This window comes from Bos grunniens, chromosome 22 (genome assembly GCF_055505025.1).
Source record: "Bos grunniens cultivar Pamir isolate PY7600 chromosome 22, Bosgru_T2T1.0, whole genome shotgun sequence".
NCBI classification, from domain to species: domain Eukaryota; kingdom Metazoa; phylum Chordata; class Mammalia; order Artiodactyla; family Bovidae; genus Bos; species Bos grunniens.
In genome coordinates this window covers 27,863,434-27,886,247 of record NC_141186.1, presented here as the reverse complement: position 1 = coordinate 27,886,247, position 22,814 = coordinate 27,863,434, and the positions used below count along the sequence as shown (strand labels likewise).

The 22,814-nt window shown below is 37.6% G+C and overlaps 1 long non-coding RNA gene across 17 annotated transcripts in view; it reads right to left on the bottom strand.

Annotated features, from left to right (window-relative positions):
• LOC147348230 (uncharacterized) overlaps nucleotides 1-22,814 on the bottom strand; it is a 317,007-nt gene that overhangs the window by 226,631 nt on the left and 67,562 nt on the right. For 15 of the 17 annotated variants that reach the window (XR_015151241.1, XR_015151240.1, XR_015151242.1 and 12 more), the window contains exons 2-3: nucleotides 7,376-7,494; nucleotides 5,853-5,973 (exon numbers count right to left, since the gene is read on the bottom strand). This is a non-coding gene — a long non-coding RNA (uncharacterized LOC147348230). Of the gene's footprint in view, nucleotides 1-2,724; nucleotides 3,018-4,756; nucleotides 5,294-5,852; nucleotides 5,974-7,375; nucleotides 7,495-22,814 lie in introns of those variants that run through there. The other 2 variants (XR_015151239.1, XR_015151250.1) reach the window with 2 other exon arrangements.

Here is a 22,814-nt window from a genome sequence, read left to right as displayed (position 1 = left end):
CAGATAAACAGAACTACCACAGGGTTCTGTGGAAAATTCTTAAAGAGATGGGAATACCAGATGACTTGATCTGCCTCCTGAGAAATCTGTACGCAGGTCAAGAAGCAACAGTTAGAACTGGACATGGAACAACAGACTGGTTCCAAATAGGGAAAGGAGTACGTCAAGGCTGTATATTGTCACTCTGCTTATTTAACTTATATGCAGAGTACATCATGAGAAATGTTGGACTGGATGAAGCGCAAGCTGGAATCAAGTTTGCCAGGAGAAATATCAATAACCTCAGATATGCAGATGACACCACCCTTATGGCAGAAAGAGAAGAAGAACTAAAGAACCTCTTGAGGAAAGTGAAAGAGGAGAGTGAAAAAGTTGGCTTAAAACTCAACATTCAGAAAACCAAGATCATGGCATCTGCTCCCATTACTTCATGGCAAATAGATGGGGAAACAATGGAAACAGTGACAGACTTTATTTTTGGGGCTCCAAAATCACTGCAGATGGTGACTGCAGCCATGAAATTAAAAGACACTTGCTCCTTGGAAGGAAAGTTATGACCAACCTAGACAGCATATTAAAAAGCAGAGACATCACTTTGCCCACAAAGGTCCATCTGCTCAAAGCTATGGTATTTCCAGTAGTCATGTATGGATGTGAGAGTTGGACTATAAAGAAAGCTGAGCGCCAAAGACTTGATGCTTTTGAACTGTGGTGTTGGAGAAGACTCTTAATAGTCTCTTGGACCGCAAGGAGATCAAACCAGTCAATCCTAAAGGAAATAAGTCCTGAATGTTCATTGGAAGGACTGATGCTGAAGCTGAAACTCCAATACTTTGGCCACCTGATGTGAAGAGCCAACTCATCTGAAAAGACCCTGATGCTGGGAAAGACTGAAGGTGGGAGGAGAAGGGGACAACAGAGGATCTGATGGTTGGATGGCATCACTGACTAATTGGACATGAGTTTGGGTAAACTCTGGGAATTGATGATGGACAGGGAAGCCTGGCATGCTGCAGTCCATGGGGTTGCAGAGTCAGACATGACTGAGTGACTGAACTGAACTGAACCCCATGGTTCAGCAATCCTCTTTATATATAGCCCCCCAAAACTGAAAGCACGGACTCAGTGGGATGCATGTATACCAATGCTGATTGCATGCATGCATGAGTGCATAATTAGCTTCAGTCATATCCAGCTCTTTGCAACCCCATGGACTGTAGCCTGGCAGACTCCTCTGTCCATGAGATTCACCAAGCAAGATACCAGAGTGGGTTGCCATGCCCTCCTCCAGGGGATCTTCCTGACCCGGGGATCAAACCCGAGTCTCTTACTTCTCCTGCACTGGCAGGTGGATTTTTTACCACTAGCATCACCAGGAAGTCCACTGTCCATTGCAGTATGGTTCAAATAGCCCAAAGATGGAAGTAACCCAAATGTCTATCATAGATGAATAAACAAAACGCAATATATCACTAAAATGAAATATTATTCAGCCTTAAATAGAAAAAACATTTTTATACATACTAAAACCTGGATCAACCTTGGAAATACATTATATGAAATAAGTGAGGGAAGGATAAATATTGTATGACTCCAATTTTATGAGGTATCTATAAAAGGTAAATTAAGAGAGACAAAATGTGGGATAGGGCCGAGGGAAGAGAGGATGGGGGAGCTGTTTTACAAATAAAGTTTCTGTGTGGTATGATGAAAAGTTCTGAAACTGGACAGCAGTAATGATTGCACAATGTGATGACTTTACTGAAGGCTGCCAAATTATCCACTTAAAATGTTAAAAATTGGTAAAGTTTATGTTACTTATATTTTATCACAATTTTAATAATATACTGCAAGGATTCCATATATGAGTTTTCATTGTATAATTATTAAAGTTACATTTAAAAATTTAAAATATAAATATATAATATTTATTATACTCATCTAGGAAAACAAAACCATAATGTTATAAAAATAATATAGTAATTGGTTATCTAGAATCTTTAAAATGATTATAATGAAAGATATCAATTTATTCTTATCATCATGGCTTCCATCCTTATGCATTTTTAATATTAAGTAAAGAATCCAAAAACCACAGAGATTCTATAGTGAAAGATAACTCCAGTAAATCTAATACTAGAAGAGGAGGGATTTCAATTTAATATATATTAGTTTCTCAATTTATAAATACCAGTATAAAGATGAAATCTTATGTAAGAATCTAGCCTTAGATTGGTGATGTCTAGCCTTAGAATTGTAAGCTAAGGTAAAATTTATTTTGAAAATAAAATAACCCACATTGGATTTTTACCCTAATTTTACATTTTCTTGCCTTTTTTCTTTGTGCATTTTACCTTAGAAGAAAGAAAAAGCAAAACAGCTTAATGCTTAAAACACAAGCTTTACCCATATTGTAAAGAACTCTAAAGAGCATTCTATTTCATTCACGTTTTCTAATATGCGTAGGAGGAATATCAGTCATGGCATTTGCAGAGTAAACGAACTAAGAATGTAGTGTGTGGCCGATTCTATCATGTGCATTCAAAATAATTCTTTAAAGATCAAGCATATGATCACTGTGTTCTGATGCCTTTGAATGTTAAGCTTCTTTTCTTTGATGGAAATCATGCAGTTTATCTCTGAATATCGAAGCCCACCTTGCTTTGGGAGAAACTGGAAGCAAAACATTTTTTTTTTTTTCACAGATAAGATAGGACACAAAGTAAAACAAGGATGTTTAATCACGAAATTCAGAAAGGAAATGAATAGCCTCAAAATATTACTTCTCTAATATTCCAAATTCTCTTTATAATCAACATCTATTCTGTTGTGTATAATTTTCCTTTCTCATACTGCCTCAGGAGAACAGCAGTACCCAACAGCCAATGGTTCTTTGTTCTTTAATTAAAGGACAGATGATTTACAGTGCTGTGTTCCTTGAGTTAGTTTCAGGTCTATAGCATGGCGCCTCAGTCAGTGATTCAGCCAACTTTTCCCAAGCAGCTTCAACTTCAGCTCTTAGAAGTTAAAAGTGAAAGTGAGCATTTAACACTTTGTGAAAAATAAAGTATGTTTGCTTTTAGGATTAGAGCAAAATAGGAATCATTTACTTTTTCAAAAGTATTAGACCACTGGCTTTGGTCAATATTCAACAGGAAATGTTTAGAATATTCTAATAGAAACCTATTTCATTCATTCTAGCTCTTGACTTTGAAAGACAAGATAATTACAAAAAAAGAAAACTTGGCAAATAAATATTGCAATATTTTGGCATGACTTATATCCTTTCAGTCAATGGATAGTTTTACAGTACATAATAACAAATTTTAAACTCCCAAACTATTATTGTACCAAGTACATGCATTAAAATGTTAAATATAATTTCCAGCACTGAGGCAGCTGTATTAGTCCCCATGCATTTAGTCATAGATATGATGGGTCAGACCAAATTTACTAACAAAGCAACTTGTTTGACAACTATTTATTGTCGGACAACTGAAACTGAAAACCTGTCCTATCTGCTCATCCATAGAATCCCATCTCTTGTTTAAAGGTGAAAGTGAAAGTCGCTCAGTCGTACCCAACTCTTTGTGACCCCAAGGGCTGTAGCCCGCGAGGCTCCTCTATCCATGGAATTCTCCAGGGCAGAATGCTGTAGTGGGTAGCCATTCCCTCTCCAGGGGATCTTACTGACCCAGGAATCGAAGCGGGGTCTCCTGCATTGCAGGCGGATTCTTTACCAGCTGAGCTACCAAAGGTGAAGCATAGCCTTATGTTTAGAGTATTAGAATATCAGATACAATTTAACTTGTTGATTGACAACAAATGTTTGAATATTTTAGTCTGAAATATGTAACTTATTTTCATGAAAAATCATTACCAATTGGAGATTCTAGGATAATAGTTCACTCATTTATCATTTCAAAATCCTCTGAGGGTTCTACTCAGGAAAGCTGGCTGCCAAGTCACCTAATTGTTACAGTGTAAGCCAGCAACAGAGGATGAGCTAGATGGATGGCATCACTGACTCAATGGACATGAGTTTGCGCAAACTCTGGGAGATAATGAAGGACAGGGAAGCCTGGCATGCTGCAGTCCATGGGGTCACAAAGAGTTGGACATGACTTAGCAACTGAACAACAGCAAAGCAGAAGGTCTACTTAACTTTGTCAACTTCAGGACAATTAGACATCATTAGTATTACCCACTGACTCAATGAACTATAAATTAAGATTTAGCACTTTATTCTTAAGATTCTTTAGGTGTCTAAGAAAGAAACTGTTCTGACTATGACAATGTTTTCTATAAAAATTAAATTAATAACCTAATAAAAAATAAGAATTCAGATGGCTTTTCAACTAAGTAAAGTGATGCTCTGAATGAGAACACTAAATCATATCCATTGATATTAAGATTCAATATTCAAGCATCAACATGCATATGAAGACAATTTTTGCCAAAGTTAAGACATCTTTCATCAAAATTAAGTAGCAGAAATAAGATAACTATAGACTAGTGACTCCTTCTCAAAAATAGGATGAAATCACTGTCAGGATATCATCACTTCCACCCAAAACAACTAGAATCAGTGATGTAGATGATCTGAACATCACTTTTAACCTAATTTGAAAACTGTACCCAACAATGAGAAAATAGACAATCTTTGTGAGTCTGCAGACAACATTTGCCAAAATAGAATATATGATAAGTCATCAAATAAGCCTAAACAATTTGCACAGAATTTAATTCATTCAAATTATGTTTTGGGGACATATGATAATTAATTAGGCCAATAAAAAATAATCAGAATATTTCCCAGATTCTTAGAAATTAAGCCATAAATTAAAAAAAAAATAGGTCAAGAAAGAAATCAGAAAGAAAATCAAGTAATCTTTGGAATTAAATGCTAACAAAGTATAATATATGAAATCTCTAGAGATACACATCTGACACAGTATTTAGAGGCATGTCTAATAAAATGCATATATCAGAAAATAATAAAGATTGAGAACAAACCAAGCATCTATCTAAAGAAACTAAAAGATTCTAGTGCAAATTAATCCTAAGAAAGTAAAGGAAGGAAGTAATAAAGAACAAAAGATAAATTTGGTAATTCAGTGAAAAGTGTATCATTCTTGAAAACTACTGATTATGAAACCCAACACATGAAACGCTAAGTCCAGATGGTTCTAGCAATGAACATTTCCAAATATTTAAGGAAGAAAATGTGAATTTCTAAAAAAAGGAGGGCTGCTTCTCCTGTGGTTAATGAGGCACATCTTTGATACAAAACCTGATAAGGGCATTACAAGAAAGAAAAATTATGGGCAGTTCTTATTCATCAACATAGATGTAAAATCTTCATAAAGTATTATATCAAATTCACTTATATATAGAAAGGATAATACACCACAATCAAGTGAGGTTTGTTTTTCAAATGCAAACTCGGTTAACATTTGGGGAAAAAATGTAATATAACACATTAACCACGAAAAGAAAGGCAAATTCTATGAATGTTGATAAAGTCTGTGATTAAATTCCACATTCTTTACTAAAAGCAAAACAAATGAGCCACCAAGGAAGCCCAAGAATGCTGGACTATGTAGCCTGTCCCTTCTCCAGTGGATCTTTCCGACTCAGGAATCAAACCGAGGTTTGCATTGCAGGCGGATTCTACCAACTGAGCTACCAGGGAATCCTCAAAATACAAATGTTCTTGGCCAAGGTGGAATAGATAAGAGTTTTCTGAATATGCTATCAGTTTTAAATGAAGCAGAAATTATACACAATGATGAATTACGAAATACTTTCTGCTTGAGATAGAGAGTTAAGAAAAAGATGGCTGCTCTTACCATTTCTGGTCACCACTGTACTGAAACTCCTCTCCAATACACGGAAGGAACGGTGAAAGAAAAGTTAGCCAAGAAAAATACATCTTTGTTCACAGACACATGAGAGTATCTGGAGAAAAATCTGAAAGAATCATAAATGAAGTTTAAAAATAAGCTAAACTCATCTCAAATGAAGAAAGTCACATTAACAATAGCTCCTGGGTAATGGTAAGAAGTAGTTTCTGCAAGGAACATGTAAGAATACTCCACTTCTTGATCCCAGTGCTATCTAGACTGATATGTTTCCTTTTTGAAAAATTTACTGAGCTAATACAATTAGGTTTTTATGCACTTTTTTCTTTATGTATGTGAAACTACAAATGTTTACATTAAATGTCATAGGTAATATTTATTGAGGCATGGAAATAACCACATTTCAAGCACGTACCATTTAATATTCAAAACAATTTCATAAGGCAGATTCTGTTTTTAACTTCATTTTACAAATAAAGAAATAAGTTCTTGAAAGCTGATGAAACAATCCAAGTATGTGTGATACAAAGAGTCAAGAAATTTCAACCCAGATCCTTCTGTTTGACAAATGCATTTTCTTTTATCACTAAATGTAATGCTTTCATTGCTTCTTAGGTCAATGTTTTTTTTCAAACTCTCTCAACAATTCTGTTCAAGATTTGGAGCACCAAAAACAGGCTGAAGTATAATTTTAAATGATTGTGAATTCACAACAGCCATGACCTCAAATGATTACCCGCCTGAAAAACTGATGCTTAGGGAGATAATGTTGAGTGCACACTGCATTTTACTTACATTCACACAAGATTGACTCAACCTGCCAAATGTTTAAAAATCAAAGCCAGACTTATGGCCCAAACATATATTAAATCATGCACACAAATGATTCACAACAAAAGCTAATCCACCTGCTGTGTGCTGGCAGCCATGAACAAGTCACAGTTACACGTAAATCTGAAGAACTATTCTGCTCATATATTGTTAATGATGCGATTACAAAAGCATCAAAGCACAGGAGATAAATGAGTGTCCATAAAATATAAGACATATTCTCTGGTAAGACTCAAAGTGATTGCAAGAAATTAGATCATGATGCTACTTTTTTCAATTCCATCTTCTTTTTTCAATCTCCCAGCAGAAGTTGATATAAGAAGAGAAAATATTTGCAGTCGATACACCAGGCAGTAAAACCTTCCCACTTCTGTGCAGATGGAAGCTAGCTTTATCTGGTTCATATGTTCTAAGCACATCTTAAAATAAAAACTGGAGGCTGATCTGCACCAAGAAAAACTGTGCATAAAACTGAAGAAGCAAGGAATTTAAATTTCCAATATGTCACTGCAATTTTTTAATTTTCAAAGGGATAATAATGCTGCCATTTCCACTTCATCTGATTCCTTTTGAAATCCACACATATTTCAAATATTACATCTGACCTAATTATTGCAAGGATGCTGAAGTCACTTAAAAAAAATCAATTACAATACCCAGTATGTTTTGTTTCCACTTACAAATTCATTATTTGAACTTGCTGTCAGAATTCATAGCAATAGAGTTTCCAGTTATAACACATGTATGACATCTGCTATTTTCTCTTGGAAGTGAAGCCCTTGAAGTACTTTGGCAAATTCTGTTAAGAAAATATACAGTAACCATTTTAGCATCATCCTACATAACTGTACATCATCCTACATAACTGTGCATAACTGGACAGTACTTATCTAACAATTATCTTTATATCTTTACTGAGTTTTAAAATCATATGCTACTCTTAACAACATAATCCATTTTTTTCCTAAGAAAAACAGAGAAACCAAGCACTACATTTTAGTGAAGTGTTCTATTAAAGAATTAGGTCCTTTGTTTACTATTTAACAACTTATGGGCATGTTTTCCATTTTAGGAAAAAAAATAAAAGAGGAAGGATAAGCTGAAAATAATGTTATCTTTGTCTTAGTCTATTGTTTCAATCCCTGATGAACCCAAATTCCATGAATGTAGGGACCATGAAGACCTTATTCACAAATTTACTCTTAGATTCTATCTAGCATGACACTTACTGCATAGTAAGTGCTCAGTAAATTTCCATGGAAAGGATGAGTGCATTTGTCATACAAGGTCACCTTTGATATCCAGGAACAAAGGAACAGAAGATTGCCTTTTGGTCAAGAGTCCTCAAGATCCCACTGAGGTTTGATGAGTTCCTAGGAGGACTCCCAGGACTCAACTGTACTCTCAGCTATGATTTATTACAGCAAAGGGCCACAGAGCAAAATCAGTCATGCATTCAGGATATTAGGAAAATGAATGCAAGCTTCCAAGAACCGGCTCCCAATGGAGTCATGAAGACATGCTCAATTCTCCAGCAGATGTGACAACATATATGAAACACTGTCTTCCAGGGAAGCTCACTGGACTCACAGTTTTACTGAGGGCTTGTCCCATATGCACCTGCTGCCTCAGTTCAGTTCAGTTCAGTCTCTCAGTCATGTCTGACTCTTTGTGACCCCATGAATTGCAGCACTCCAGGCCTCCCTGTCCATCACCAACTCCGGGATTTCACACAAACTCACGTCCATCGAGTCGGTGATGCCATCCAGCCATCTCATCCTCTGTCATCCCCTTCTCCTCCTGCCCTCAATCACTCCCAGCATCAGGGTCTTTCCCAATGAGTCAATTCTTCACATGAGGTGGCCAAAGTACTGGAGTTTCAGCTTTAGCATCATTCCTTCCAAAGAAACCTCAGGGCTGATCTCCTTCAGAATGGACTGGTTGGATCTCCTTGCAGTCCAAGGGACTCTCAAGAGTCTTCTCCAACACCACAGTTCAAAAGCATCAATTCTTTGGCGCTCAGCCTTCTTCACAGTCCAACTCTCACATCCATACATGACCACTGGAAAAACCATTGTCTTCACTAGACAGACCTTTGTTGACAAAGTAATGTCTCTGCTTTTGATTATGCTATCTATATTGGTCATAACTTTCCTTCCCATACCAAAACTGTAGACTCCTTGAAGGAAAACAGATATTCTGCATATATCATACTGTTTGCATCAACAGTTTAGGCACAGTGAGTCATTGTTATCTCTAGGCATGGTGGGAACTCTTTTAAAATCTGGGTTCCTAGACGTCACCCAAGGGTTTACGATAGAAGTGGCCCTCTTGATGGATAGCGATCTCAGGACTATTATGTTACAGTTTTCTACAGAAGACTCGTTTCAACTTCTCAGGTAAACACAGTGCTGCTCACAATTTCTATCTGATTCCCCTCTTCCATTTTAACACAGCCCTGTGGGGAATGTCATTTACCCAGTATCATTGATTGTTAGCATATGTAGTAACATAACTAATAATATGCACTTTTTTAGTGGAAGTTGTGATGAGAAAGGTATTAGATAATACGAAAGATAAAAAGTCAATTGCCTTATTGGACTTATGTACTATTATGAGTTATTTGATGTGTCCAGGGAGGGGTCAGTTTTCTGATATGAATCATTGTAAAAGGTAGAGATATTGTCTTATTAGTATTTTGTTCCTTGAAGCACTTCGACTTTCTGTAAATTATCAGTGCCACAAAGATTTGTTGAATGAATGAATAAATTTATGAACACATATTTACATATGCTCTTTGAAAGATAAATTTTGCTATTGGCTGCAATTTTTTACTCAAAATTCCTTTTAAAATACTGCTTTGCTGCCTCTTATGTTATCTGTTCTGGTTAAGTACATAGACTTTTTAACTTAATGAATTAATAAAATAAGTCTTAGCTTCAAATGGAAAATGACTGTGTTTAAGAAGGGAGTGAGAATTAGAAAATTACTGTCTTCTGATGGTAGGGTGATTATGGTAAGTTACCCTAATGATACCAATACTTCATGTTTTTAAGGACATGCCTTTGCCACATAACTGTGCATGCCCTCCCAACAAGAGGATGAGTATATTGCTCAACCCACTGAATCTGGATTTGATCACTGACTTTCTTTGATGCACAGCTTGTCATGATGTAACCAGAAGCTTGAAAATTCTTTGTGAGACTGGGTTTCTGCTCTCATGCTTCTATCATGGCCAAGGAAAGGATGTGCCTGGGCTGGCCCACTGCTCCAAGGGAAGGGATGGGAGACACGGGGCAGAAATGAGTGTTCCCATCCAAGCCCCATCTGGAGCAGCTGGCCTCATGCCAACTCTCACATATCTGAGTGAACCACACCAAGACCAGGACTGATACAGGAGAAATCAATGTTTATTTTTGAATGCCACCTGACTGTTAATGAAAGTCATCTAAAAAGTCATGGAGGCAAATTACAGGGGACCATTTGCCAAGTCACTGTGAGGAGTGTTTGTAACAATACAAAGCACTTATAGCTGACTGGAAGCAGATGCCAGGCACATCCTGGAAATGGCATTTAAAGTCTCAAAGGATTTTTTTTGCATCAGTTAAAACCAAAACATAAGACATATTTTGTAAGGGCCGTTTTAAGATATAACTTGAGTCATTCTAAGTAAAACATTAAAAGTTAATTTGATGTCATTTTATATTCACAGTCTTCGGAAATCTAGACTCCCTGGTTATACTCTATCAATTAAATTTTTGTTTAAATCTTAGACCAGTTTCAGTGTAGAACAAAATGGCATGGCAGAGTGAACAGTGAACTGCGAGGGTGGTAAGCGGTTGTCAAAGTATTCTCAGATTGGCACTGAGTTCACCAACAGGAGGGTGAAAAATAGGAGAAAAGATAAAAGTCAAACACAAAAATCCATGCCTTCATCTCATTTCATGTCTGTCTAACCAGAGGGAAAATAAAGGCAAGACATAGGGAAAAGGAAGCAGAAACTGTCCTGTTATGGCCACGAAATCCTGAATTTCCAAAGGGCTTGAATGGCTTGCACACACCCACCAACTCACAAGAATAAGGCAACCTGCTCCAACAGGTATTTTCTTTCAGATCCTAAATTCAGTTAGGTCAAGTTCTATCTGATTATGTGAGGATTAGTACTATCTACTATAACAAATTAATCCCCAAATGTCAATGGCTTAAAACAGCAAATGTTGATTTGTTTATCTAATAGTCCAATATGGGAGCCTTTTGTCCTTGTCAATCTTCAAACACCCAAACTTTGTCTTTCTTGTGGTTGCATACTTTCAGGGCCCTAGAGCCCTCTGCAACTAGCTAATGCCAAGGAAATAAAGAAGAAAGCATACATGCTTCTTTAAAGGATCAGAAGTCACACTTGCTCTGATTTTCTATTGACAAGAACTAGTCACACGGACACAGAGGTGAGGACGTGTAGTTTCAGGCTATATGGCAGCCTAGCAGAAGTGGGAGCGCACATTTTAGGAGGGGAAGTAGCCATCCCTGCCCTGCTGATACGACTGTGCTTTGCCCAGAGAGACCAGCACAAGCCTTCACCATAGCAAATGCTCAGTACATATTGGTAGAATAATTAAATTAGTGAATGATACAAACACATGTACCCATTTTTGTCTTGTAATGTTGATACAGATGTTATTATTGCCTCAATTGGTTTTCATCGAGTAAGGGCTCTAGGCTAATGGCTAAGCTCATTAACTCACTGTTTAAAATAAATATACCAATATCCCCCTCTTTTGCTAAGTGTTGAAATCAAAACTCAAGCTTAAGTCTGACTCTATAACTGAAACTTTCAGAGGCATTTAGTGACTTTTTCACAGTTTTAGCTCAATCACATGATCTGTAATTAAACATTTTCCATGTATAGAAACCTGTACCAGTTACTGCAGGCTCTTGGAGGACACAATCTCAGTCTTTAATTATTTTTTTTCCCTGTACCCCCACCTTCCTCACAGCTAGCATACATTTCACCTTATAGTAATTTATATTGAAACATAGGAAAATAAAAGTTGAATAATTTGTTTCATGCTGCAAATTGAGTCTATTTTAGTACATCCGAGGTATGTATAACAGTATGCATATACATAACAGTAAGCTTACTATGTGTATATATGTGTGTGTGTGTGTGTGTGTGTGTGTGTGTGTGATATATCTATGTATAACCATAAGTAAATACTGTTAAACCAAACCAGATTCTCACCAATTTTACTGCTCTACTGTCTGGTTTCAAATTAAGGTTTGAAAAAATAAAGAAAAATATAAATTCAGATAAGATTTCAGTTCTGTTTTTTTAAAAAGAAACAGATTGAATTGTTCCAGGGTTATAAACCAAAAATGAACCATTAATTTAGAGCCATCTTAATTATGATCTGAAGATATACCTTAAAGATCAAAACCATAGGTTCTGACTGAATCCATCACTAATAAATTGTGCATTTTATTCTGAGTTCCAGGGCTGAGGAGAGCAGAGCAAACTGTGAAAAGATTGAGAAACATAATATCCCTATAGAATTATTTTGATAAAAGTAAAAGTGATAAATTATTTTTATTTAATTAAAAGTATTTATTTCAAACATCTAAAGATTTTTTTTTTAAATGTTGAGGTTAGTGAATAGATTTTCCTATCATTTAGTAGAAGCTAGATAAATTATGAGAAGGCAATGGCACCCCACTCCAGTACTCTTGCCTGGAAAATCTCATGGGTGGAGGAGCCTGGTGGGCTGCAGTCCATGGGGGTCTCTAGAGTCGGACACGACTGAGCAACTCCACTTTCACTTTTCACTTTCATGCATTGGGGAAGGAAATGGCAACCCACTCCAGTGTTCTTGCCTGGAGAATCCCAGGGATGGCATAGCCTAGTGGGTTGCCGTCTATGTGTTCACACAGAGTCAGACACGACTGAAGTGACTTAGCAGCAGCAGCAGCAGCAGCCAAATTATGAAGGTCTTAATTTGTGACTGGAGAAATACAAAGTAAATTGCCAAACAATGAGAATTCCATACTAAATTCTTTGTGAGATCACACTGTGCAGATATATTCCTTTACCTGTGACAGTTTAAACCAACTTATCCCAAAGTTTTTGGGCTAGCAAATTACTAGCATTCAATTTTGCCAAATACTTTTACAGGAATTATTCTATGTTTTAAATAAGCAAGTAGCTACCTTCATATAAAAATTAAATAAAAATAGAATCTATGATTTATGTTGTTTGTATCAGAGGAAAGTTGTATTAGCTACCACATCAGGCAAACCTACAAAACCCAGTGGCTTCTACATCCTTTTGTCTCTGACATAAAGCCTACTGAGGGTTGGATGGCCTTCCTCCATCTTATATATATGCTGCCTGTGGTTTCTAAGGCTGCAAAGACAGGGAAGAAGAGAGGCAGGAAGCACATCTCCTAACTGTCTTGGCTCCTAAGTGACACATGTGTCTTCTAACCGTAGTCCATTGACCAGAAGTAGTCATGTGACCTTGACCAAACTACAAGGCAGACTGGGAAATATAGAGACACATGGGATTATTTGATGACCCTCTGTCTGCTACATCTACAGCAAAACCAAGCACACAACTTTCCCGAGAGCTGGTCCAGGCTTTTTTCCATGGATCTTACTGCTCCAGCAAACTGTACTTGTTAGCTGCGTTCATCACAGCTATCCTTCACATAAAAAGATATTTCTGGTAGAATTGTAGTGGAACATACTATCGTAACATTCTCAACCTTGTAACTCAGATTTTGAATTTCTGCATGTTGACCAAGGGATTTATTTGATAAGCTTCAAATGATTCATGGCTTGAAACCAGGTTACCTGAAACTTGATTCAGTAGGCCTGTATAGGAGTAGAAGCAGACATGCATAGTAGCAGGCATGGGTATGATTTAGTAGGGTCCTTCTCATAAAGAAAAATATTTTTTTCTCATTGGATATGAATTCTGTTTCTCAGATTCTTTAACAAAACCAAAGTATCTTGCACCAAACTCTTTCTGCATGTATATGTAAAAACTGCAGCATTATTTTTAAGTGCTAAAAGCAACACAGAATAAAAATAACATAGCCAGATATTTTTTTCTTTCCTTTGATAACATGGATCATGTAAAAAGTGTTATAATAAAATGAGGAAAATAATTTTTTGACAGCGTCAAAAGTTTTAAAAATTAATGCCATGCAAGTTAGATTGGTATTTTTCTAGTCTTGTTCCTAAAAGTGTGATGTACCATATTTCATAATAATTTAAATTTATTATTCATCAGTATCTCAAGTATTTTGTAAGCAAATTATGATTTTAGCAAAGCAAACAGATTTCTTCCTACTCTGCTCACATTGATTAGCAAAGATGTGCCTAAGGGAGTTTTGAAACTCTTCCAAGTGTTCTTGTATGTTAACTCCTTTTCATTATGATGAAACACAGCCTATTCTTCATATGGACTAGTGGACAAGAGAGGTATTTTAACCTACATTATGAGATATGGAGAAAATATTGTCATCATTCACCTATAGCAGATTATTGCAAGCATTCCTTATTGTAAAATAATTTAATCAGTAAATTCATTAGAATGATATTACACTGTACCTTAACTAATGCTTGTTTTCCCTGAATTTGAAATACCAGATGATGATATTAATAGTCACAAAATGACCTCAAAAATAATTCTGTTTGTATGCTATTTGAAGTCTGTATTCCCTAGACTTTAGGAAGAGGTTTTAGGAATTCTGATGTCTTGTTTTATTTATGCCTAAAAGGGGGATTCTGTCTAGTTTAAGCAAGCTAGAAAATGAGCAGAATTTCTTTTTTTTTTTTTTTTAAGACATTTGAAACAGTCCGTGAGTGCAAGTGGCACTCAGCATGGAGAATTCTCCCTTCTTTGAAGTTCTAAATATTTAGGTGAGCTTAGCATTAAATGGCTGCAAAAAAGTTTAACAGCGAGTTTTTCAAATACAAAAAAAAATTGTAAAGGAAGCTGTGGGTACAGTTGAATCATACATGCAGTGTACTTATACAAAATAAAGAATGAAAAGCATGAGAAAGTGAAGGAGAAAAGCATTTTAGTTAGAATCAGTAATCATTTTCACTCTTTCTACTCAGTAAATCATGTGCTAAAATGGTCATAAGATTAAAGAAATGAAGATGCTCGTCCCTGACCTTACATTTCAGTGACTTCTAAGAGTGTGAGCATCTCTCTACCTTAACAATGATTCTAATGAAGAAGGTTAAGTATCTGCATACAATATTTCCCCTAAATATCTTCATCTATTCCTCAACCAAGAAAACAGCACGAAAGGAAGAACTTACCCTGTTGGCCCTATTGGGAAATAATATGCCTGTACACTATACTTTATGGGAAACTGAATGGATTTTCAAAGGTAATTTTAGCAATGTGTACTTCTTACTTTATCATCTAATTTAAGACTTTGAGCATTTGAGAAGTTTTAATTTAATTATCCTAATCAGATCCATAGCCTAGCCATCAGATTCATCCATTCCCTCCGGGGCAGGGGGGAGCGGGTTGTGGAGGAAGGGTAAAAGTATTTTGTGGAGAGCTGGCAAACTTCTGAGGCTTTCTCTGGAGTAAAACGACCAACAATGTGAAAATTGTAAGCTAGAGATTAAACTGAAAAGGTTGAAATCAACTGACTGAGTGCATTTAAAACCCACAGTGGTCAAGACCTGGGCATCGTCTTAGAAAAGCAAGTCCATAACCAGCTTACAAGACACTTTCTTCTCTGCCTGGATGAAGTATACACATCAAAATGAGCATTATTCTCTGATTCAGTCAATGTTCAACAAATAGCTTACAAACTGCCCCCTACCAGCATGCAAGCCTTAGAGTAAGACAGGCATGGGGGTTCAAACTCCCTATCTTACACTTACCACTTGAAAGTTGAAACCGGCTAACATTTTCTGTGGCTGATCCTTTCCGTTGTAACTTCTCAAATCTGCCCTAGCACCAAAGCAGCCATAGGCAATGCATACATGGATGGGTGGGGTTGTGTTTCAGTAAAGCTTTATCACATAAATAGGCAGCTGATTTGGCCTGAGGGTTGCAGCTTTTCAACCTCTGGTAAAGACAGGCTCCTGACCCAGAAGCAACTGCTGCCTCCGGGGAAAATAAATTAGATATATGAAGTTCAAGAAACAGAGATTTACTTTCTATTGTATAACTTTCTATAATCGTGAATTCTGTACAATGCACCACATTAAATCCATAGTTGCATTTACCTTTGGAAATAATCATTATTGCGATCTATTAATAGCAATCAACTTGCCAAGGCATCCACTTTATCATCTGTGTAAAGAGGATACTTTATCTCCTCTCCTTCTTCAATAGGGCCATGGTAAAAAGGAAATCAAATACTGGATGTAAAAGTGCTATATAAAAATCTAAAGTACCACCTAAATGTACAGGGCTATTTTCATTATTTTATAACTGAAACTTTGGGGAAGGAAGAACAGCTTAGCTGTTAAGATCTCATGCATCAGAGTCAGACTGTTAAAGATCAACCAGAATATTTTCAGTTTCCTTTTCCTTTCACCCTTCCGTGTGCTTAAACAGAAACAAATTCCATATCAGTACTAGGCTTCAAGTAATTTAGAAGGCAAATATTGTGTATTAAAAATTAGTATATGAAAATCAAGGTCTAACTGGAACTCACACTTTTAATAATTCGTAGTTATTGTTTTCTTAAATCTACTAATATACTAGAAAAACTGAGATAAGAAATATGATTTCCTTTTATCCTTTTTTTTTTGTTTTTACTTTCCAACTCATTTCCGATTCAACTCTGGACCCTGTCCTTTTGACATTTACTGTCTCTGTTAAGTATTGTTCAATTGAAATTGATGAGGATCAGAATAATGACTTTAAGTGCAACAGAATCCTCAAACACAAAGTAAAATTTAATTAGATCATGTAAACATGATCAAAAAAGAAAATAGAAACATCTATTTTAAAATCACCTTCAACAATAAATCTTAACGTTAAAAGAAACTTCATGTTAAGCAAGTTAAACTAAACAATCTATTTTTATTAAATATAGATTGAGATTTATTGAAGGTAAATATAAAAGATTTTTGTATTACACCCTCTCAAGCTTTATAATTGCTGAAATAGTTAAGAGATGGAAACATTTTGAGATAAGAAGACAAACAAATCAACATGATGCAATAACGTACTCACTATTTAAAAAAAATATATTTAAGCACATTGATCAGTAATTGGTGAAATGGACACTTATCATGGCATTTGAACCATCTAGAAAAACTGAAAAATTCCTCACTCTTTTAAAGATCCTTGAGCTACAAAATCCACAAAGTAATGAAAGCTGGAGATAAGATGTGAAGTCTTTTGGGTATTTTTCCAACAACAAATCCAATATTGAAGTGGAAGATGCCATATATGTCATTGAGTCTTACACCCTGAGGTAAGGTAGCCACGAGCAAAAATGTAAGTATGCATAATTCTGAACTCAAGAAGTAATAAACTGGATCAGGAAATGGATTTTGAGTAGCAAATTCTCTGGGCAGCCAAAGATGAAAGACGTTCCTGTTTACAAACAGAGGCACCAGAGCAAAGAACGGCTTCACTGAGGCGAGAGCTAATTAAATCTTGAGGAAATTGTTCCAAGGCATGGAAGATGGAGAGCGAATATCAAAGGGACTCGTGTAAGAGGACTGCCCTAAGGATGAAGGAAATAAAGCAAAATGAAAACTTCCTGGAGGAAAAAAAAGGAAAACAAAGAGCCCTTACTGTGGGCCACATTCTTGCTGAAACAGGTGGTAGTAGAAGCTGTGAATAACATGGCACATTTCTGCTAAGAATTACTAACATCATAATGGAGTCACTGATATTCCAGAAACCAAATACAGTGACGGTACTCATCTCACAAGGGGCGCAGTCTGCTGAAGTGGTCTTACTAGTCACAGCTGGAGGACAACCTGTAGAGCTCATGCCCTGAAGGTAGAATTGTAGGGCTTGAAGCATGGACAACTTGGGGCCTTTCACCAAGTGATTTAAAAAAAAAAAAAAAAAATTGCTAATGAAAACTAACAAGGAATGTTTATCTGGAGTGACAAAAGAAACCATAACTGATTAAGAATGTTAAAAACCTAACATATGCCACAAACAGCCCCAAATTCAGAGAAAACCTTCACAGCATTTAATTCGTATCTTAACATAAACCTGACCCTGCACCTTTTGGTCAAGATGTCAGGGAAACTGGCAGTAGGATACCAGGGAGGCATATTCAGAATCCAGGATGGTTGGCTATACTTTCATTAGAGACATGGAAGTGACTTCGAGCCCTGCATTTCATGTAACCTCCCCCACATCCCAAAGTGAAGCTGAGTGTACACCTTAACTACACCTCCTTCAGCAAAGTTTATGTATAACTGGCCGAAGTCACTTCACAGAAGATACGAGATGAAAGGCATTTCAGAGGTGGGCAAAAGTGGTCCTAAACAATTGAAATCACAATATCCTATTTTTGCAAATTTTACAAGAACACATCGTGGTCAACCCATAGTGTACGCTTTGCTGGGCTCTTGCTACAATCTGGCGGGAGGCAGTGTACACAAGGAGCCCTGTAGCTTCGCTCAGCTTCACTAGTTTTCACAGCAAGTGCCTCTGCTCAGCCTCTGTGCTTCTCAACTGAACCCTGGTGGCCACACTTTGTCAAGACAAAACTAGTGTGGGCCAATGTGTGTGAGTGCCGAGCAGTACGGTTTTAACTGCTGAAGTGTCCATTGCAAAGACAGTCCATCTCAATTAAAGGTATAGCCAACTGTACAACACTCCTACTAGCAATCAGCCAGATAAGGAACAGGGCACCCATACTCACAAATTTCCCCATTTAGGAAGGCCTGAGTGCCCTACGTAACTGCCATTTGAGTGATCCTGCTTTTCCCACTTTGTATCCCAATTTTCTCTCTTGCATTTTAAATTAATCAATAAAGAGTGAACCCACAAAATATGAGGCACCCCAATGTTCAGTTCAGTTCCGTCACTCAGTCGTGTCCAACTCTTTGAGACCCGATAAACTGCATCACGCCAGGTCTCCCTGTCCATCACCAACTCCCAGAGTTCACTCAAACTCACATCCATCGAGTCAGTGATGCCATCCAGCCATCTCATCCTCTGTCGTCCCCCTTTCCTACTGCCCCCAATCCCACCCAGCATCAGAGTCTTTTCCAATGAGTCAACTCTGCACATGAGGTGGCCAAAGTATTGGAGTTTCAACTTTAGCATCAGTCCTTCCAAAGAACACCCAGGGCTGATCTCCTTTAGAATGGACTGGTTGGATCTCCTTGCAGTCCAAGGGACTCTCAAGAGTCTTCTCCAACACCACAGTTCAAAACCATCAATTCTTTGGCGCTCAGCTTTCTTCACAGTCCAACTCTCACATCCATACATGACCACAGGAAAAACCATAGCCTTGACTAGACAGACCTTTGTTGGCAAAGTAATATCTCTGCTTTTGAATATGCTATCTAGGTTGGTCATAACTTTTCTTCCAAGGAGTAAGTGTCTTTTAATTTCATGGCTGCAATCACCATCTGCAGTGATTTTGGAGCCCCCCAAAATAAACTCTGTCACTGTTTCCACTGTTTCCCCATCTATTTCCCATGAAGTGACAGGACCAGATGCCATGATCTTAGTTTACTGAATATTGAGCTTTAAGCCAACTTTTTCACTCTCCACTTTCACTTTCATCAAGAGGCTTTTTAGTTCCTCTTCACTTTCTGCCATAAGGGTGGTGTCATCTGCATATCTGAGGTTATTGATATTTCTCCTGGCAATCTTGATTCCATCTTGTGCTTCTTCCAGCCCAGCGTTTTTCATGATGTACTCTGCATAGAAGTTAAATAAGCAGGGTGACAATATACAGCTTTGATGTACTCCTTTTTATAGTTGGAACCAGTCTGTTGTTCCATGTCCAGTCCTAACTGTTGCTTCCTGACCTGCATATAGGTTTCTTAAGAGGCAGGTGAGCTGGGCTGGTAATCCCAGCTCTTTTAGAATTTTCCACAGTTTATTGTGATCCACACAGTCAAAGCCTTTGGCATAGTCAATAAAGCAGAAATAGATGTTTTTCTGTAACTCTCTTGCTTTTTCCATGATCCAGCGGATGTTGGCAATTTGATCTCTGGTTCCTCTGCCTTTTCTAAAACCAGCTTGAACATCTGAAAGTTCATGGTTCATGCATTGCTGAAGCCTGGCTTGGAGAATTTTGAGCATTACTTTACTAGTGTGTGAGATGAGTGCAATTGTGCGGTTGTTTGAGCATTTTTTGGCATTGCCATTCTTTGGGATTGGAATGAAAACTGACCTTTTCCAGTCCTGTGGCCACTGCTGAGTTTTCCAAATTTGCTGGCATATTGAGTGCAGCACTTTCACAGCATCAGCTTTCAGGATTTGGAATAGCTCAACTGGAATTCTATCACCTCCACTAGCTTTGTTCATAGTGATGCTTTCTAAGGCCCACTTGACTTCACATTCCAGGATGTCTGGCTCTAGGTGAGTGATCACACCATCGTGATTATCTTGGTCATGAAGATCTTTTTTGTACAGTTCTGTGTATTCTTGCCACCTCTTCTTAATATCTTCTGCTTCTGTTAGGTCCATACCATTTCTCTCCTTTATCGAGCCCATCTTTGCATGAAATGTTCCCTTGGTATCTCTAATTTTCTTGAAGAGATCTCTCATCTTTCCCATTCTGTTGTTTTCCTCTATTTCTTTGCATTGATCGCTGAGGAAGTCTTTTTTTTTTTTTTTTTTTAGTTGAAGGTGGCTTTTCTTTTTTTTTTTTATTTTATTTTATTTTTAAACTTTACAATATTGTATTAGTTTTGCCAAATATCAAAATGAATCCACCACAGGTATACCTGTGTTCCCCATCCTGAACCCTCCCCCCTCCTCCCTCCCCATACCCTCCCTCTGGGTCGTCCCAGTGCACCAGCCCCAAGCGTCCAGTATCGTGCATCGAACCTGGACTGGTGACTCGTTTCATACATGATATCATACATGTTTCAATGCCATTCTCCCAAATCTCCCCATCCTCTCCCTCTCCCACAGAGTCCATAAGACTGATCTATACATCAGTGTCTCTTTTGGAAGTCTTTCTTATCTCTCCTTGCTATTCTTTGGAACTCTGCATTCAAATAGGAATATCTTTCCTTTTCTCCTTTGCTTTTCACTTCTCTTCTTTTCACAACTATTTGTAAGGCCTCCCCAGACAGCCACTTTGCTTTTTTGCATTTCTTTTCCACGGGGAGGGTCTTCAAACCTGTCTCCTGTACAACGTCATGAACCTCCATCCATAGTTCACTCCAATAAAGAGACAGAACCCCAGGCGTGCCCACTTTCTCTCTCTCGCCCCCTCTCTCCCTCTTCCCCACCATACCTTCCCAACCCACAACCACACTGTGTGACCCTCAGGCATCTCGTGTACCCTCTAGGACTTAGGGACAGACTGAGAGTTAAGGACTGATATGTACATACTGTTATATTTAAAATACATGACCAACAAGGACCTATTGCATAGTGCAGGGAACTCTGCTCAATATTCTGTAAATAACCTAAATAGAAAAAGAATTAGAAAAAGAATATATACATGTTTATATAGAACCAGCTCACTTTGTTGCACACCTGAAAACAACAAAACACTGTGAATCAAGTATAATCAAAGTACAATACAAATTTTTTTAATAAAAATAAGTACATAAGATAGAGTAGTAACTCTCACTTTTTTAAAGTTCCAGGAGGGTTGTTGCTGAGGTGGATCTGGCAATCATAGTAAGAATCATAAGGGCTGGTCCAGCCACAGCCCTGGCTCCTGTTGGGAAATGTGTGTGAGCCTCACGCCCAATAGCAGGAGCCCAGGTGATGCCTCAGGCTTTCCTAGCCAATAGCATCTCTATCGTAGGCTGCGACTTACACAGACCAGCCACACACTAGATTTTCACAATAATGATGAGCAAGTTGCTACACAATCTGCTTCTAACTACTCTGCTTCTTTATGCTTATAAAGCTTACTGAAAATAAGAACAGTAACAGGTACTTTGAAATATTTAAAGAAAAGGTTTTCTTGCTTATTTCTTTGAAGATTCCAGACTCTTTTACAGCAAGACTAATGGGACTTCAGTTCCCAAAGATTTAGAATTTCTATGCTAGATAGTATGATCTGCAGGATGATGTTGGAAAGCTCTCTGCTCAAGAAAAATCAACCCAGGAAGAAGATTAAACTTCTCTCTCAATCATTTTAGAATAAAAGAGAATGAGTCAAGGCTACTTCTCCATTAAAATTCAAATCTCTTCTCCTCTATCAGGGGATTCTCCAGGCAAGAATACTGGACTGGGTTGCCATTTCCTTCTCCAGGGGATCTTCCCAACTCAGGAATTGAACCCAGTTCTCCTGCACAGCAGGCAGATTCTTTTCTGACTGAGCTATGAGGGAAGCCCTCTTCTCTAGCACAGACTAAGAAATCTGGCCACATTATTATAAATTAGAAAGCTCATCAAGAATCAGTATATTACATCAGAGAGTTATCAACCATGTATTTGAGAAATTACCCAGGAAAGTTGTGTTCTGAAGTTCTGAGTCAACACAGAGGAAATGAATATAGATAGAAGAAAATGCTTTCTTCCAAGATCTCTGCTTCTAGAGGACAAACCATCAATAGATTTTCAGTATGGGGTGGACACCGAAAGCATATGGGTGGCTAGAATTCTTGAAGAGGTAAGAAAAATGGAGAAGGAAGAGGCAATTCTGAAGTTAGATAAATTTTTGTTGTATAGTTTTGCCAATGGCCTGCTTTGCCCTTAGCTCCTACCCATGGTCAAAACTACACATTTAATGCCATATGGTCAAAGCCATGAGTATAACTGGAGAGCATTCATGTGTGCTCAGTCATGTCTGACTCTTTATGACCCCATGGACTTAGCCTGCAAGGCTCCTTTGTCCATAGGACTCTCCAGGCAAGGATACTGGAGTGGGTTGCCATTTTCTTCTCCAGGGGATCTTCCCAACCCAGGGATCAAACTCATGTCCCCTGTGTCTCCTACATTGGCAGCCGGAGTCCTTGCCG